A 12,750-nucleotide genomic window follows, 5' to 3' on the forward strand; every position below is an offset into this window, starting at 1 on the left:
ACCGATGCACACGAATTATGATTGTCTGAAATGTAATTTCCCTTGTGGTGAAAACTGCGTACAAATATTGTTTATATCAGTGTTTCACTTTAACTACGTGTTTGAATAAGATGGTTTATGTATTAATGTTAGGAGCATCATCTACACTGATTCTTAGTTTCCCTTTAAATGTACTACAGTTTTTGGATGATAACTTGGTTGCATTAAGCACCTCACAGTATCAGCGCTTTTCCCCTCCCCTCCCACGTTCTTCTTTCCACCACCCATCATCCACGACGCATTGGTCTGTATGCAGCATAAATGGTTTAATAAAAAGGCAGATGCCATGGAATGTACTCACGAGTGTACTACAGTGCAGTGTCCTTTATTTTACAGCTTATGACTATGTCATTTTTAAAGATTTTTGAATGTTCACAACTTGTGATCAATCAGATACAATATCACAAGTTTTAAATATCCTCAATCTATGTAACCTGCATATTCAAGTAGAATTTTAAGAATGTCATATTTGAAATGTTTTCAGTCCATTTTATCTGCAGGAATAGTTAATTATTATCGTTTTATTTTACTATTATAGATCTAAAGAACATCATTAAATTTGATCGAAAGTAGTTATCAAATGTGACTAATTGTAACTGCGACCGCTACAACAAATATTTAATGACTAATTTTACCCTTTATACTGAAGGGAAACCTCTCAACTTTTTTGAGATGTTGGATAACAGTAAACACTCCTTATTTAGGATGTCAAATCAGACACCTTTCAACCATCTAATTTCCAAATTTATTAAACGGCTGATATGTGTTTGGTTTGACATCCTGCAGCGAATATCTGAGTCCCGCAATCATCTCTGGAGTGTAGTGTGTGTGTGTGTGTGTGTGTGTGTGTGTGTGTGTGAGAGAGAGAGAGAGAGAGAGACAGAGAGAGAGACAGAGAGAGAGAGAGAGGGAGAGAGAGAGAGAGAGACAGCCCGATCCACCACACCACCCTTCTAAAGTAATTTTTTATCGTTCTATTAAAATGCCAAATGCATGCATGTTCGAGGAACGTTGCGTCTACGTTTGAACAACACAGACATTGCATTATGGTATTTATCCGCCGACACAACTTTCATTAAAGTGCATTATCCATATACGAAAGCAAGTGCACACACAAGGTTGACGACATGTGGAAGTGTGACTATGGCCTTGAAAGGGGCACAGATAGCCTGCTGGCAGAACCGTGCATCCTATCACCTTGGGACCATTTTTGGGAATAATTATGTGCAAGACTTGAAGAAGTAGCACTCCGTCTTCAGGCCATGAGTGGCCTACCGGGACCATTCAACCGCCGTGCCATCTTCAGTGGAGGATGCGGATATGAGGAGCGTGGGGTCGGCGCTCCGCACATCTGGTCGTTATGATGCTATTCTTCTTGTAACATCCACGAGACAAATTTTAGCTACAGTGCGACGAGAGGAAATTATGCCTGTAAGAATTATAAACATTATCTATTCGACATATGAAAAACTAGAGAAAACGATGATAAATATTAATTGTTTATATAATATTCCATGAAGTAATTGGACATATCGATGTGTATCATACAAAGACAATGATAATTGTAAATCCCTTTTATGATCTGAGTTTGTCTTCCTTTGTTTTTACCTTTTGTTGGTTGGCTTTTGTAGGTTGCGGACGCATATCAAGCTGAGGTCTGTTAAGAAATTGTAATTATTTGTTAATTATTACTTGAGAATAGAATTCATTATTATTATAAATATGTGTGAATAATTATTTGTAACTTTAATTCCTCTGTCAGTAAGCATTATCTGTGTTAATTATTTCTTTCCGCTGCACACCATTGATGATAGCGATTTGTATCGCGTTTTTGTCTGTGTTTTCCGTAGAAACAAATCAAATGTTTGCTTGATGAAGTCTAAATAGTGAACAATACGAACGTAGAGTTTATAGAGTTTAATAAGCATTTCAAATACTTACTTATTTGGTCTAACAATAGAAACTCTCTATCAATTGTCTGCCGCCATCTTAACAATTATGTCAGCGGCAAATTCAAATTACGCAACTCTGCAGACATAAATGACGAACGTAATACAAATGCGTAAAAATAAATGTGCACCGGTAGTCCCGAACTCATTTTAATGAAAATGATTCGAATGAAATTGGTTCTTTAAAAACAGTGCTCATAGCACGACCCTTATAAGATACTTTTCTAGCTGATGTATGGAGCCAAAATTAATTACGCACGAGTTGCGAAGAATATTGTTTCAGGTAACATACAACAGTGTTGTGCGGGGCTGATATTCGGTGGTTTTAATGATCGTTTTGCTGAAGATAACTATTTCCGTCATAATCAATAGCTGTAAGAATCTGTTGTATGAACTGTGATTTAGTGACACTTACACAACTTACAGACAACACTTTAAAACGACGTTAACTTGGAGTTCTTTAGCAAATTGACCAAATCTTTCGCCGGGAGAAAAAATATTTAGTAGCTACTCAGTGTAATAAAATAAGATTTTCAGTTTCATTTACAAATTAGTTAAATACCAAACCACTGAATAACACAGCGAACGCCACAATAGGAGGGGCGTGGGGTCAGCACACCGCACTTCTGGTCGTTATGATGGTATTCTTGACCGACGCCGCCTCTAATCGATCCGAGTAGCTCCTCATTTGGCATCAAGAGGCTGAGTGCACCCCGAAAAATAGCAACAGTGCATGGCGGCCTGGATGGTCACCCATCCAAGTGAGGATCACGCCCGACATCGCTTAATTTAGCTGATCTCACAGGAACCGGTGTATCCACGGCGGCAAGGCCCTTGCACAACTTCAAGAAGTATAGCTCATTTTTATCGTAGGGTAAAAGAAGCGCTGGAAAGCAGGGATAAATTTGAGTTTTGTTTCATTTTTGTAAAACTGTACTCAAATAGATAAGTAGATGGTTCCTCTTTAGTCATCAGGCTTATGACTGCTTTGGTGCGGCCAGCCTCAAATTCTCCTCCTCCGCTAGCCTTTCCATCCCAGAGTAGCACTTGCAACCTACTCCACCTGTAACTCTTCTGATGTCTTAACATATGTCCTATCATCCTGTCCTTCTTCTTGTCAGTATTTTCCATATATTCTTTTCATCGCCGATTCTGTGGAGATCCTTCTCATTCCTGACCTTATCAGGTATCCAATTTTCAACATTCATCTGTAGTAACGCATCTCACATGTTTCTGGTCTCTTCTGTTCAATTTTTTCGTAGACCAGGTCTCACTATTGTACAACGCTGCTCTCCAGACGTATCTTCCTCAACTTAAGATCTTTTGTCCTTGCGTGTCTGCTGCGTCTGTCATGGATTATTTTACTGCCTAGGTATCAGAAATCTTTAATTTGGTCTACTCTATCATCACCAACTGTGATGGTTCTTCTACGTACAGATTGAACAATGTGGGTGAGAGACAGCTTCGCTGCCTTACACTCTTTTTAAACCGTCCACTCCATTTTTGATGTTCCACTGTCACTGTTCCCTTCTAGTTCTTCTACATTTGGTATATTATCCGTCTTTCCATATAGCTTACCCGTATTTCTCTCAGAATTTCTTATACTATTTTACACTGTCACACGCTTTTCACAATTCGATAGATATTATGTACGGGCCTTGATCACTCTTCAGTCCTGCTTCGATCACCAACCGCAACATTGGAAGTGCAATACCGATGTCTTTACCTTTACTGAAGCTGAAGTGATCGTCATGAAACACATCCTCGGTTTCTTTTTCATTCTTCTGTATGTTTTTCTTGTCAGCAATTTGAATGATGAGCTGTTAAGTAGATTATGTGATAATGCTCACAGTTGTCAGCTCTTAGAGTCTTCGGAATTGACTGGATGATATTTTACTGAAAGTCAGCTGGTATATGGGCAGACTCATAGGTTCTACATACCAACATGAACACTGGTTCTGTTGCCCCTTCCCCCAACGATTTTAGAAATTCTGATGGAATGTTATCTATCCCTTCTTCCTTATTCCATCGTAAGTCTTCCAAAGTTCCTTTAAATTCCGATTCTAATTTCTCTACCTCTTCTACATCGACTACTCTTTCTTATTCTGTCACGTCTTCTGACAAGTCTTTTCCCTCATTGAAGCCTGTATGAATTCTTTTCACCTAATTGCTCTCTCCTCTGCAGTTAACAGTGGAATTCCCATTGCACTTTAAGTGTTACCACCCTTGATTCTAATTTCACTAAAAGTCGATTTGACCTTCCTGTAAATACTGCTTTCGACAATCACCTCTTTTTCGATTTCCTCACATTTTTCATATAGCCATTTCGCATTACACTTCACAGTAACTCTCTGTCCTATCTTCGTATTCACAACTAATCCTACTGCCGTTATACCACTTTCTGCTGCTGTTGATTGTAACCTATACTCGCCTGGTACTAGTCTGACGAGAAATCCTTGTCTCCATTCCATTTCACTTCGCTTCACTGAGGTCCTCTATATAGAGACTGCGACATACAATTTCTCTTGTCCAATTTTCTAGCTTTCCTACATTCAATCTTCTGACATTCCACCTCTGACTCGTAGAACGTTATCCTTTAGTTGGTTATTCAGTTTTTTCGCGTGGCCACCTCGTTCTCGTCAGTTCCCTCCCGGAAATACGGATGGTAGAATAGTCCGAAATATTTTCCAAATGGAGAGATATCAGATCGTTGTGATTCTTTTCCTTTAAAGGGCACGTGTCATAAGGATACAGGTTATGTCTCTAATGCAGTGGTATTATCATCTACGAAATTCCTATCGGACAGTGTCATGTTTCACACTAATAGCGAATATCAATAACATACGTATACACGTACAATAAGCCAAAATTTGTGACCAATCCCCATCGCGACGCTGGATGTCCCATGGTGGCGTTTAAGGCACGTGACGTGGTAACAAAAGTGCGTAAGCTGAGCAGACACAGACAGGGAACGCCTTGGCGAACTTATGGGCAGTTAGTGGAGAAATCCATTGAGGTAAGTAACCCTGACAAAGGGCAGAATATTATTATGCAAAACTTTTGAACGAATATCTCGAAAACGACGAAGCTGGTTTTATGTAGAAGGACAGTAAAACTACCACTAGTCTATAAATAGTTGTACGTCGACGACTCTTCACAGAACATGGTGTTCGGAGGCTACTCCACTCTGATATGTCGTATAGATCGTGATCTGTGTCATTAATGCCGAAAGAGCAGACTGCTGGTGCACGCACAACCGTTTCGGACCACACCTTTCATCGCATACTGTTGAAATGGAGCTCCGCAACAGATCACACCTACATGTTCACAAGTTGACCCAAGGACATCGTCAGTTACAGTTTCAATGGTATGCGACCATAGGGATTCGACTATCGATCAGTGGAAATATGTCGGCTTCTCGCATGAGTCATTTTTGCTACATTAAGTGATCGAGATGAATGGCAGCTCGAAACGTGCAGCGCGCTAAGGACGCACGCTGTTGGGAGCACTGTTAAGCTATGGAAGACATTCTACTGCGCTTGCATGAAACTTGTGGTAGTAATCGAAGACACGCTGACAGCTGCGAACCGCCTGCATCCCTTCATGCGTTTCTCCGAAGATCAGTACAATGTCCGTCTCTGGAAGCCAGAACCGTGCTACAGTGGTCTGAGGGCATTATAGTGAACTCACGTTGTCAGCAATCAAATTCGCCTGATGTAAATCCTATGAAACGCACCTGGGTGGCTATCGGGCGCTATGACCGCGTACTCAAACCAATGGCCCGTTATTTAGGCGCATTACATGACCTCTGTGTGGACATCTAACGCCACCTACTTCCACAAACTTAACAACAAACTTTTGGATCACAGATACGCAGAATCCGTGATGTATTTCTTCCCACAGACGTGGAAACAAGCTATTAAAATGGTGGTCATAACATTTTGTCTCCTAAGTGTATATGCGTAATTAATAATGGCGATCTTTTAATTAAAATAAAATAAAGGTATTCCATTATCAGAATGTTATCACGTACACAGAAGGAGATGCCTAACGAAACAAAGAGCTGCAAACACGAATTGAATACGGAGCAGCAGTTTGGCAATTTAATACCTTTGCCACTCAACTGCTGATCTTGTGCTGCTAGAGATACTGAATGAGGGGAACCCCAGCTGCAGGAATAAAAAACAAAAAGGTTACTAACTCCACCGTTATTAACTTTGAGCCACACAGCACATTAATAAAAAATATTTGTTTTTAGATGATATCACAATACGTAGCACAGAAAATACCATTTTGCGTCATCAACATTGACATCGATATTTTTCAAGAATATATTGAGTGTCTAGCAAAAATCCGATACGCTTCTCTTTATTTTCAATACAGAACGTCCTTGCAAAGCTTGATCATAAGTGGTGAACCACTTATCAGTCCCTCCCTTTGACAGACCAGCAACACAGCAGCTGTCTACAAGAGCTGGAACATGCATTACAGTTGACGGTGGATATTTGGTATGTCTTTTGCGAGGAAATGTACACAATTAAACAAAGCATTACGTTAACGTTGTTTTTATTAGTTTCTCAGAAACTGTTAATAACATGACAGCTTCTGTTCAGAATCACTAACACTAAGGCTACTGATACTTTCTTTCCTCTGGACTCACCTTGTATAGCGCACTGTGCGCATCCTGCACTTGCATCAGGTTTGTATTGATAGGGTGACCAGTATACACGGTGCCAGCGCCCTCACTGGTGAATTGCTGCTTCCCGCTGTCATCGGCATGCTCTCTCCTCTTCCATTAGAACAAATCGTGGAGATGAGTTTTCCATGTATTATCCAACTTGTAGCCCCTGTCTCGACACTGATTAGTGATGGTGTAAGGTGTCAGGCAAATCCAACACCTTCCATGAAAACCCTGACATGATAAGCAAATCCAGTAGTATGTCTCATAGCTCCGAATAAATCGTGGCATTAAATTAACCAAGGTAATACGAGTAACGAGTGAGCAAATGGAATACCTCAGACTAACACAAGAGTGCCTAAATGCATGTCATACCTTCCCACCGTGAGACAGACGCAGCTCCGAGGGGAGAAACGAGAGCAGAAGCCGAGAGCAGAACCGTGTTAAGCTAGAAGGCCCTACGATAAGAGACGGACTGGACACCCACATCCTCAGCTAACCACTAGGACAACGCCAGCAGCAAGTTTTAGCGTGAGACTTTTTCGCGTCTCTGTTACGTTGCAAACTTTAAAAACGTTGCCCCACCACGAAAATTATGATGTTTCTTGTTGGACAGACAGAACTTTTGAAGGCGGAGCTTAAGCTTAACATTGAGACCCTGATTAGTCAGATGAAAACACAGCCAGATATTTTACTTTAAACCAATTTCGGTAAATGGTAGTAAGGAGAAGTTAGGAGAGGTTAGTTAGTTCCGAGATGGCGAGCTGGATGGCTGCTGCGCCGACCGCCGCCACCTGACGAACACCAACAAAGTTATGAGCGCACGCGATGCCGCATAACAGCGCCTAAAGCTTCACCCAGAACTGCAGAAGTCTCACCTATTACACCCCCTTTTTGCGTAATACTAGTGTCGATCGTCAATTAAAGCTCATGGTGTTCACATTTGCCACTTGAATTAAAAATCTGAAACGCGATGAGTTTTCTGTTATATAGTTATTGAGAAGCCACATCAGCCAATGTAATTTACGACAAGTTAGATAAGTAATTAAATATAATTGAGGGTCACTGTAAACCATTTTCATAGTTTTCTCTTTTGTGAAACTTAATTTAAACCTAGATTATAGATGTGATATGGCATAGGTCATCCTTCGATCCATTGTAGAACTTGGAAATCCATTCAGGGAATATTCGTTCACATTTTCGTTGAACGCAGTTGGTTTTTACCATCCTGTATTAAAACACTTTCTTTTATCAATAGTGCAATTTATAAACAATGTTTTGTGAGTAGAATAAAATTTCCAATGGTAAACTTAACTGCTTTTTCGACGTTATTTTACCAGCTAACTAAAACTAGAAAAAGCCTTGAACCCCTTCCACTAAATTTAGTTAGTATTAAGATTCTTTTACAGGGAGTGCAGTGGAGCTGACGCTGAAATCAGTAAGTATTTGGTTATATCATCGCTGGTCTCACTGAACTCTTCTGAATTCTACATGTCATGTGTAGTCTGGCGTCTCCTTACCACAACAGGTCCCAGGTTCAAACTAGTCAATTCCCTAAAAAACACGTTCAGAGCATCGTTGCGCGAAAGTGGTAGGGAGACACAATATAGAACAAACAGACACCACCCAGAATGTTAGAATGGTGATAGGCACAGTGACATCCTAAGGCCATATAATTTGGAATAATTATCACACAACGGTATCTTGACGGTCGGTCTGAATAATGTTCGTATTTTTGAGGAAGAGCACGGTACAATGAAGTTTGTGTTAAATGAGCCGAAGGTAGTCTTTGACATGGGTGACCTTGTTGCCAAAGTGAATCTCTAACACGTCTAGGCTCCATAAACACCAAGTTACAGCAGAGGGTATCTGGTGTGCAATGTCAATGGATATAAATAAGACCACCACAATATGATGGATTTTAGATCAAACTTAAGGATTCCCGAAATAAGGTCGCTGCAGGCAATCTACTGTCGTCAGGTTTTGTTTTCATATCAATAGTGAATGAAGTTAATGTTTGTCACCGGTTGTTGTTTCTAATCTGTTTTTATTGTGTGCTTTTTAATGTCCCGCTTTTACCAGGACTTGGCGTGTGCGTTGAGGAGGCTAAATCATCCTTTCATCCAGGAAGCCAATTCTGACGGTCTTACTGCTGTGGGAAACGAATGTTTATTCCGTACACGCACACATGTACAGCATCATTTTCTTGGACACACGTACTGTACTCAATGGGAGCGGTAGAGAAAGAGGTTCATTTTTTGCTGTCAGCTTAAAATTCAGATGGTGAACACTGTAGACCATTTCACGCTTCCACATGGACCTCTGGCGAGCTCAAAATATTAATTATCAGTGACAATTAGCTTTATTAATTTTGATTACCGTTGATGGTCGAGTCAATACGTGCTCTTTATTGTACCTTGCAACACACAGGTAGCCATTTAGATAACATGGAACATACGCATTACAACGAAACAAGTTTTGTATCCCGCCTGGAAGGCGGAGCGTGGGTCTGCTAATGAGATCTGTAAAATAGGCCGGATGAAGGAAGCGAGTAGGAGCAGGTGAGATAAGGCACTTCGGTACTACAAGTAAAGTTAAAGCACCTTTACTGGTGTATAAACATCTACAAACACATTATTTAACTTTTGGTACAGATGAGCACGTACGTTCGAAGCCGTTCAGGTATGAAAGCTAACAGTTACTAGAAGCTACATAGGCAACGTGTATAATGGCTAGCCCCCGTACAAGTAGAAGCTAAGTTGCTAGGTTGTCTGCTCTACATCGACTGGGGCGAAAGTAGAGCGGTGCTCGTTGAGACCCACAGCGTCGGTCAGAGGGCGCTGTGGTCGGAATAGTTCGTCCACTCTCGTAGTGCTAGCCTACGAGCGCGCACCTACGCTGCAGCATCGGAACTATCGATACCTCACCAAGTGCAACGCAGTCGGTTGTACTAGTGTCTGAGCGACGACAATAAAACAGCTAAGGTGGCAAATTGGACATTCCAGCAGTTTTACGAGTATTTCAATACATCAATATGTTTTAATTTGTTTGAGGGTAGCTTTCTAGATGTGTTTTGTTGTTTATATTTTTGATGACTTTGGTACTTTAGTAAATTTTTAGAGGTAGTTTTGTATTCTGACTTTTTTCCCTTTTTTTGGAAAAGTTTTGGAAAATAGTTTAAGCAGCCGCAAATATTTTTAATATTTTCAATTTTTAGTATTTTGTCCAGCAATTTTTGGGAAATTCTGCGAATGCCAAATATTTTTATGTTTCTGAATTCTGTGTATTTTGTTCCGGCTGGGTTTCGAAAGTTTTTCATTATTACTAATATTTTTACTAATGCTATTTTTAGCAGTAAAATTTCTGTGTAATGTGGGACTCTCCAAACATTTTTATAAAGAATAAGGAATAGTTCGGAAATTGCTATACTGTGCCAAATATGTAAGTAGGCTGTATAGGTTTTTATGTTGGTAACTTCACGTAGCGCTCTATATGAAATTCTCTGACTGTGCTGTGTGAAGGCTGTGGCTTGCATTGTTGGAGTATATGCTATTTTAGTGTTGGGCAGCTGGCTATTAACAGCGCGTAACGTTGAGCAGTTGGAGGTGAGCCGCAAGCAGTGGTAGATGGCGGAGTTTTTAGAGCGGATGGTCTGGACGTGTGTCCATCTGAGACAGTAAATTTGTAAGAATGGATGTCATGAACTGCTATATATATAATGACAGTAGTGGCGCTTGCTGTATTGCAGTAGTTCGAGTAACGAAGATTTTTGTGAGGTAAGTTATTTGTGAAAGGTATAGGTTAATGTTAGTCAGGGCCATTCTTTTGTAGGGATTACTGAAAGTCAGATTGCGTTGCGCTAAAAGTATTATGTGTCAGTTTAAGCACAGACTTGTATAATTTTTCTAAGGGGACGTTCCAAATACAGTGAGGATACCGATCGGCGTATCATTATAGAAATGAAATTTTTAATGATATTTGATATTAGTATGAATTAGTTTTTTTATATAGAGCCAGGGGGACATAAGTTGTCCCTGAACAAAACAAAGGCGCAGGTAAGTGCCAGACCTACAGTCGTATGAGCCAGACAAGGGGAGCCCCCTCACTTCCGGCAGGACGCGGACAAAAGCACGCACCGGCGCCCGGGCAGCCACCACCGCTCTGCAGATACGCGATGCCGGGAGGCGAAGCGCCGTGACACCCACACCGCCGCCCCCGCCGCTCATCTGCAGTAACGAATGCGCAAGCAGCGGCGCTTCCGGCCCTGTGTACAGACAACGGCGGCCCGCGCTGGCAGAAGCACGTGCAGAAACACCGCTGCGCGCTCCCCAATTTATGCCGCGTCGGAGCCTCCGTCGTAGCTGAGACAATTCCGCCGACCTGTGGCCGTGCAAGGGTATGTGAGCACAACAGGCGACGGAGCACCGGAGGCTGCTACAGCAGCAGGTATCTGCGTCACACCAGCACTGGTGCGAGGGACGGAGGCAGATTAGTGTTCTATGCCGCATCGTCATGCTGCGTCATTAGGTACGAACGTGTTCCCGGTGTAGCATTTTGTGCACGAGCTGACCTCTACATTATGTCCCATTAATGTTCAATGACGTTCATTTCGGGCGATCTGAGTGGCTTAACCACTCCTCCGAACTGTCCGCTATGTTCGTCAAACCTATTGCGAACATTAGTTGCCCAGTGACATGGCTTATTGTGATCCATAAAAATTACGTTGCTGTTTGCGACATGCAGTCCATGAACGGTAGCAAATGAACTCCAAGTAGCTGAATACAAACATTTCCACTGTGTTATCGATTCAGTAGGATCAGACGACCCAGTCCATTCTACGTAAGAGCAGCTCATACATGATGTGTTCACATCGAGGTAATAGAATCTATCTCCTCTGGTTCAAAGACTATGTAAGCTAGCCCGTATCGATCTTTTCACGCACTGGCTGGGTATATAGCGCATGTCCGAGGCAAGCAGTGGGGCTGACGAAACTGAGCGACCAGGAGGCGCAACTGTCGTCCGCTGTGGCTGGAGCACAGTACGAGGTGCATTCAAGTTCTAAGGCCTCCGATTTTTTTTCTAATTAACTACTCACCCGAAATCGATGAAACTGGCGTTACTTCTCGACGCAATCGCCCTGCAGACGTACTCATTTTTCACAACGCTGACGCCATGATTCCACGGTAGCGGCGAAGGCTTCTTTAGGAGTCTGTTTTGACCACTGGAAAATCGCTGAGGCAATAGCAGCACGGCTGGTGAATGTGCGGCCACGGAGAGTGTCTTTCATTGTTGGAAAAAGCCAAAAGTCACTAGGAGCCAGGTCAGGTGAGTAGGGAGCATGAGGAATCACTTCAAAGTTGTTACCACGAAGAAACTGTTGCGTAACATTGGCTCGATGTGCGGGTGCGTTGTCTTGGTGAAACAGCACACGCGCAGCTCTTCCCGGATGTTTTTGTTGCAGTGCAGCAAGGAACTTGTTCTTCAAAACATTTTCGTAGGATGCACCTGTTACCGTGGTTCCCTTTGGAACGTAATGGGTAAGGATTACGCCCTCGCTGTCCCAGAACATGGACACCATCATTTTTTCAGCACTGGCGGTTACCCGAAATTTTTTTTTTGTTGCGGTGAATCTGTGTGTTTCCATTGAGCTGACTGGCGCTTTGTTTCTGGATTGAAAAATGGCATCCACGTCTCATCCATTGTCACAACCAACGAAAAGAAAGTCCCATTCATGCTGTCGTTGCGCGTCAACATTGCTTGGCAACATGCCACACGGGCAGCCATGTGGTCGTCCGTCAGCATTCGTGGCACCCACCTGGATGACACCTTTCGCATTTTCAGGTCGTCATGCAGGATTCTGTGCACAGAACCCACAGAAATGCCAACTCTGGAGGCGATCTGTTCAACAGTCATTCGGCGATCCCCCAAAACAATTATCTCCACTATCTCGATCATGTCGTCAGACGGCTTGTGCGAGTCTGAGGTTTTTTCGGTTTGTTGTCACACAATGTTCTGCTTTCATTAAACTGTCGCACCCACGAACGCACTTTCGACACATCCATAACTCCATCATCACATGTCTCC

This window comes from Schistocerca gregaria, chromosome 5 (assembly GCF_023897955.1).
Source record: "Schistocerca gregaria isolate iqSchGreg1 chromosome 5, iqSchGreg1.2, whole genome shotgun sequence".
Lineage (NCBI taxonomy): Eukaryota > Metazoa > Arthropoda > Insecta > Orthoptera > Acrididae > Schistocerca > Schistocerca gregaria.